Source organism: Anguilla rostrata, chromosome 9 (genome assembly GCF_018555375.3).
Source record: "Anguilla rostrata isolate EN2019 chromosome 9, ASM1855537v3, whole genome shotgun sequence".
NCBI lineage: Eukaryota > Metazoa > Chordata > Actinopteri > Anguilliformes > Anguillidae > Anguilla > Anguilla rostrata.
In genome coordinates, this window is record NC_057941.1 from 54,124,151 (window position 1) to 54,131,521 (window position 7,371).

Consider the following 7,371-nt stretch of genomic DNA (forward strand, 5'->3'; position numbering starts at 1 on the left):
GAGCATTACACAACGCCTCTCTGCTCCACATGATTGGCTGATCAATCTCTGATGAAATGCCAGTGCATGTGGACCCATGAGCGATGTGGTAGCCTGTGTTTAATCACTCACACTAAGTCTGCTCTCACCAGGAGGGCACAGGGGACAGTACCTACGGAAGTATCACCATACTCTGAACTTTGAACCCTGACCTGAACTTTTAACCCTGACACATCTACTGCAGAAGCACCACCTCTGCAGTAGATGTGTTTTACCCTGGTCTGTAGAGCTGCTCTACCCTGGTCTGTAGGGCCACTCAACCCTGGTCTGTAGGGCCTCTGTACCCTGGTCTGTAGGGCCGCTGTACCCTGGTCTGTAGGGCCCCTCTACCCTGGTCTGTAGGGCTGCTGTACCCTGGTCTGTAGGACCGCTGTACCCTGGTCTGTAGAGCTGCTCTACCCTGGTCTGTAGGGCCGCTGTACCCTGGTCTGTAGAGCTGCTCTACCCTGGTCTGTAGGGCTGCTGTACCCTGGTCTGTAGGGCTGCTGTACCCTGGTCTGTAGAGCTGCTCTACCCTGGTCTGTAGAGCTGCTGTACCCTGGTCTGTAGGGCTGCTGTACCCTGGTCTGTAGAGCTGCTCTACCCTGGTCTGTAGGGCCGCTGTACCCTGGTCTGTAGGGCTCTGATTTGATTTTATTGTTAATTGTGTCTCAGAGGAAGTGGGACCTCTTGTAGCATTTTCCTCTGGATGTATAATAATATAATAATATATAATAATAATAATAATATCTTTATGCTTCCTTATGCTACCAGATAGCTTTTAATTATTCATGGGCATCCTGTAGGAGACACAATGAGCCAATCAGGGAATAAAACAGCACTGGAACATGGTTCTTCTGTGGAACAAAATTATTTAATTGAAAGAGACTGCAAAATGAATGCTGTCACTAAGTAACAGTCACACACACTCACACAAGAAAGAACATATTTTTGCAACTGACTACATTAACAACGGCAGTTACGACGGGTGTGCGACAGTGTGGAGTTAGATGTTTAAATGTTTAGATGTTTAGAGCAAAGACACGCGTGCTTGCACCTGCAGCTAGGCTCCAGCCGCCATCTTCGCCCACACACACACACACACACACACACACTCACTCACACATGCACACACACACACTCACACATGCACTCACACACACACACACACTCACTCACACATGCACTACACACACACACACACATGCACTCACACACACACACACTCACCACACACCACACACTCACTCACACCACACACACACACACCACTCACACAGCACCACACATGCACTCACACACACACACATCACCACTCACACACACCACACACTCACTCACACACACACACACACACAACACCAAATCATCACACACACCACACACCACACACACACTCACACACACACACACACACTCATCACACATGCACTCACCACACACACACACACACACTCACTCACACATCACACACACACACACACACCACACACCACACACACACACAACCCACACACTCACACACACACACACACCACACACACCACACACACACACACTCACTCACACACGCACTCACTCACACATGCACTCACACACACACACACACACACTCACTCACACATGCACTCACACACACACACACACACACACACACACACACAGATTTAATGGTAAGATGTTTGTTGACTTCTCTGTCTGAAAGAGGAATGCTATGTTATTATTCAGCCACTGCTCTGTGGTCGTTAACTGCACTTCATCGAAACCCGTCTCTTCTGTGTGTCTCAGGCAGAGAACAGCACTTTGTGAGCTTGTGTTTATGGTCAGATACAAATTAAGCAGAATTTAGTGTTTTGGTTTTACTGTCCCAGTTTTATAAGCACATGTTTTTGTTTGTTTCAAAAATTAGTCAAATTTTTGGTAGTTTGGGTTACAGAATGAATCAACTTCAGTAGAAATGTTAAAAACCCAAAGTTCCTGGGTTTGTGCAACTTAGAATTGTTCCTTTGCGACTGAATACATCACTTTAAACACTTTTTTCTGGTGTGTTTATGACCATCCAATTTGTAGATATTTATTTCAAATGGGAACGAGCCTAATTCTGCCCCGCTTACATGGTGTTTGTGTTTACACGCTTTCTATGCTTTAGAGAGTAATACTCACTCCTCCAGCAGGTGGTGTGTGTGTGTGTGTTTACACGCTTTCTGTGCTTCAGAAAGTAATACTCACTCCTCCAGCAGGTGGTGTGTGTGTTTACACCCTGTCAGTGCTTCAGAGAGTAATACTCACTTCTCCAGCAGGTGGTGTGTGTGTGTGTGTGTTTGCAAGCTTCTGTGCTTCAGAGAGTAATACTCACTGTGGCTCTTGCTGAGACAGGGCGCACTAGTTTCATTTACTCCTGCAGTTCCTGTGTTTGTCCAGCAGGTGTCTCTCTCTCCATCTCCCATTATCCATCTGAACTTCTGGGTGATTCTTTTCTTTTTCTGCACATCCTCCTCCCTCCTTTCCCCTTCCTTTTTTCCTTCTAGACCAGACCCGTATTGCTAACAGTGCTAACAGAACTTGGTCAGACCTGAAACGCTAACAGCGCTAACAGTGCTAACAGAACTGGGTCAGACCTGTAATGCTAACAGTGCTAACAGAACTGGGTCAGACCTGTAACGCTAACAGTGCTAACAGTGCTAACAGAACTGGGTCAGACCATTAATGCTAACAGTGCTAACAGTGCTAACAGAACTGGGTCAGACCTTTAACGCTAACAGTGCTAACAGAACTGGGTCAGACCTGTAATGCTAACAGTGCTAACAGAACTGGGTCAGACCTGTAATGCTAACAGTGCTAACAGAACTGGGTCAGACCTGTAACGCTAACAGTGCTAACAGTGCTAACAGAACTGGGTCAGACCTTTAACGCTAACAGTGCTAACAGAACTGGGTCAGACCTGTAACGCTAACAGTGCTAACAGAACTGGGTCAGACCTGTAACACTAACAGTGCTAACAGTGCTAACAGAACCAGGTCAGACCTGTAACGCTAACAGCACTAACAGAACTGGGTCAGACCTGTAACGCTAACAGTGCTAACAGTGCTAACAGAACCAGGTCAGACCTGTTATGCTAACAGTGCTAACAGTGCTAACAGAACTGGGTCAGACCTTTAATGCTAACAGTGCTAACAGAACTGGGTCAGACCTTTAATGCTAACAGTGCTAACAGAACTGGGTCAGACCTGTAACGCTAACAGTGCTAACAGAACTGGGTCAGACCTGTAACGCTAACAGTGCTAACAGAACTAACAGAACTGGGTCAGACCTGTAACGCTAACAGTGCTAACAGTACTAACAGAACTGGGTCAGACCTGTAACGCTAACAGTGCTAACAGAACTGGGTCAGACCTGTAACGCTAACAGCGCTAACAGAACTGGGTCAGACCTGTAACGCTAACAGTGCTAACAGTGCTAACAGAACCAGGTCAGACCTGTAACGCTAACAGCGCTAACAGAACTGGGTCAGACCTGTAACGCTAACAGTGCTAACAGTGCTAACAGAACCAGGTCAGACCTGTTATGCTAACAGCGCTAACAGTGCTAACAGAACTGGTTCAGGCCTGTAACGCTAACAGTGCTAACAGAACTGGGTCAGACCTGTTACGCTAACAGTGCTAACAGAACTGGGTCAGACCTGTTATGCTAACAGTGCTATGAGCGCTAATAGAAATTGGTCACATTCAGAGAAAGAAAGCCTCTACTTGCTCATAAATATCCTGACAGCAGCTTCCGTTAATCCACTCAAATATTCAGGCAGGCTGCATGTTCTCCCCCTCTCTCATCCTCTTTCCCCCTTTCCCCCTCTCTCATCCTCTTTCCCCCTCTCCCCCTCCTTCACTCAATGTCAGTTGAAAGACAGTGGAAAACTGAGGGTATTGTTTTAATTTGACGTAAACCTAGAAGAATTTAATTAATTTCTCTGTTCGTTCTTTGCCTCTCTCTCTCTCTCTCTCTCTCCATCTCTCTCCCTCTTCTCATTGGCCAGATGATCAGAGGCCCAGTTAATGGAATTTACATGTAGATATCTGTATGGATTCATGAAGCGTAGCTGGAATACCGGAAGCAGCCCATGTTCATCAGTAACCGCACAATTCAGCTCAGTTCAGCTGTGCTTTCTGACATGGCCTGTCAGACGACATGAGGAATTACCTTGCCCCAGCTTCAGATATAAATCACACGGTAACCTTGAACTCTTGGAGGGCATGTCCACACCCATGTGACCTGGCGCACAGAACTTCCCCAGCCTCCTTACCCACTTGTATTTGGGCCCCCTTTAAATGACCCAGTGTGAAGTCCCCCTCTCCTCCCCCCTGAAGGATTGGAGACACACGCTGTGGCTTTGTCTCGCTGGACTGAAACTCTTTCACATTCTGTAGCTCTTGGTGTGTCTCTCTGCCGGGCCGTCTGCTCCCCAGCGCTGAGCGAGGCGGAGCGTTTGGCTGCAGATTATTCATATCAATAACACCACCTGCTGAACAGAACCATACATGCAAATGCAGCGTATTAATAAGCAGCGTATTAATAAGCAGTGTATTAATAAACAATAAGCAGTGCATTAATAAGCAGCGTATTAATAAGCAGTGTATTAATAAACAATAAGCAGTGTATTAATAAGCAGCGGTCTGGCCAGGGCCGACAGGCCGATGTAAATAACCACCGACTGCATGTGAGCGAATCAGAACCCCAGTGAGAGACACGGAAACAGCCTGGAGGAACAGCCTGGAGGAACAGCCCGGAGGAACAGCCTGGAGGAACAGCCCGGAGGAACAGCCTGGAGGACAGCTGGGGAACAGCCGAGACAGTGGAGGAAGCTGAGAACAGCCCGGAGGAAGTCGAGGAAAGTGAGACCTGGAGGAACAGCCTGGAGGAACAGGCTGGAGGAACAGCCCGGAGGAACAGTCTGGAGGAACAGGCTGGAGGAACAGCCTGGAGGAACAGCCAGACACTGGAACAGCTGAGAACACCGGAGAACAGGCTGGAGGAACAGCCGGGAACATTTGGAGGAACAGCTGAGAACAGGGAACAGCCGGAGGAATAGCCTGGAGGAACAGCCTGGAGGAACAGCGACTGATCATCTGCTACTTAAATACTACAGCCCATCAGAGAGAGAGGGAGAGAGAGGGAGTGTGTGAAACACAGAGAGGGAGAGAGAGAGGGAGATAGAGAGAGAGACAGATGGAGAGAGGTTGTAAAAATACTTGATTAAACACAAAACTCATTACTCTGTACAATCACACTGAAAAATAAAGACAAAAGACAATAAAGCTTTGACCTTGCATTGAACATTCACAATTTTTTTGTTGAGTTTTTTATTTTATTTTAAATAATAGTTTAATGGTTTACATGAAGATGAATGTCATCTCAATAAAGTTTTTTTATAGTACTAAAAAAAAGTTGGACACAATAAAAAGTTATAGGATGGACACACATTTAAAAAAGAGAAGTCATCTAAAAACACTGGCAGAGAATAAATTAACATTCCTGACAGGGCAAATGACCTGATCAAAACAGCACTGTGGAATAAAACCTGTATCGCTCATTGCTTTGCAGAATCTAAAATCAATACACACGCTGGCCTTGACCAGTGAGACTAAGAACAGGATTATTTATTTCATAATGTTCTGTTCTATTCTCCATCCAATGCCTTGGGCTTTTAATTTTGGCTAAAAACCTGGACCCCTCAGCCAGGAAGTTCAAACTGAAAATTGGTCTTTCAGGAAGACAATGATTCCAAGCCAACCTCAAAAATCTCAACATTACTGAGACAGCTGTCACAAAACAGCAATGTTGAGGTCAGTCAACCATTTTGGTTATTTTTGATTTGATCCATGAATATGTGGCTTGAATTGAGGAAGAGTAGGTCACAAGAACAAACTGGAAGATCTGAAGAACCTTGAAAGATTTTGTGTGGAGGAATGTTCAAAGCCCCCCTCCCCTCAACAGGGGCCAGCACACCTAGCTGCTCTGCTGACCAATCACTGCACCACATCGCTGTGACATCACAGCATCGCCATGGTACCAAACTCACCTGTTACTGTATGACATCACAGCCGTCTGCAGGCTAGGGTGGAGCAGGTCAGGGAAGCTGTAGCATCAGCATGAATATTCAATGCTTCAGAACACTACCCCAGGGCCTGGTGCTGAACTCCTTCATTCGATAAAGAATTAACAATGTGGGCATACTGCTCTGATGCAATCATGGGAAATCAGTGATAGAGAATCTCTTTCACCAATCTCTCTCTCTCTCCTTCTCTCGCCGTATCGCACATTCTGTCATCTCCCTCTCTCTCTCTCTCTGCCTTTTTCTGTCTCTTTCTCCTCTGACTCTTTCACTCCTAGTTTTTCATTTTCTCTCTCCTTCTCTCTGTCCATTCTGAACTGAATATAATATCATCCTCTGTCTGTAAAATTTGAAATATGAATATAACTGTTTTAGTCTTGAAACATGTAAGTCTGCAAGACATTTGATCATCAAAATAAAAAATATGATTTAGATTTTGATTATGAATGTGTGGGCATAACAGGGACATAATTTTTTTATATTTGCTGACAAGTTTATTTCCTGATGTAGTTAAATAGCCTATTCTGATATTAATGTCCAATGTAATGGGCGGTCTATGAGACTTACCATCTCTTCAGTAGACACAGAACATTGGTGAAGTCTCAGGATTTTAATCTATGAAGCTGCCAGAGAGGTGTGGGGTGCAGTCCTCTGGGTGGCCAGCTCCACATACCAATCCCCCTCTGAGGCTTGGGGTTCCATCTCCAGCTGAGCTGTGATCTCCTCTCTGTCTCTTACCCTCTCCCCTTTCTACCTGCCAAAACAAAGCACAAAACACAGTCCATCAAACACAGATTAATCACACCAGGACAAATCAGCTCCACAAGCATCAAACTCACCTAATAAAAGAGCACAGCACGTGTAGCTCTCCAGGTCTAATAGCAGTCTATCACCAGCAGGTGGCTCCTGTGGTCCAACCTCCCTGAAGGCCAGGCTCCGCCCCTTCTTGCCCTCCTGTGTCCTGGGCAGCTGTGGGTGCAATGCTGTGCCACTAGGGGGCACTGTGCCACAGCAGGATTGAAAAGCCTAATCCTGCTGCAGCTGTGCTCGTGACTGATAGTCACACTGAGTAAGTCCATCAGGGAGGTTACCGGGGACAGCAGGAGCGAGACGGGGGGGGGGGGGGGGGGCAGAAAAGAGAGAGAGAGAGCAAGAGAAGAAGAAAGAAAAGTAGGAGTGAGAGGGAAGGAGAGAGAGCATTCTCTTCATTCTCTCTCAACCAGGTTCTAGGAGCAGATCTACACACA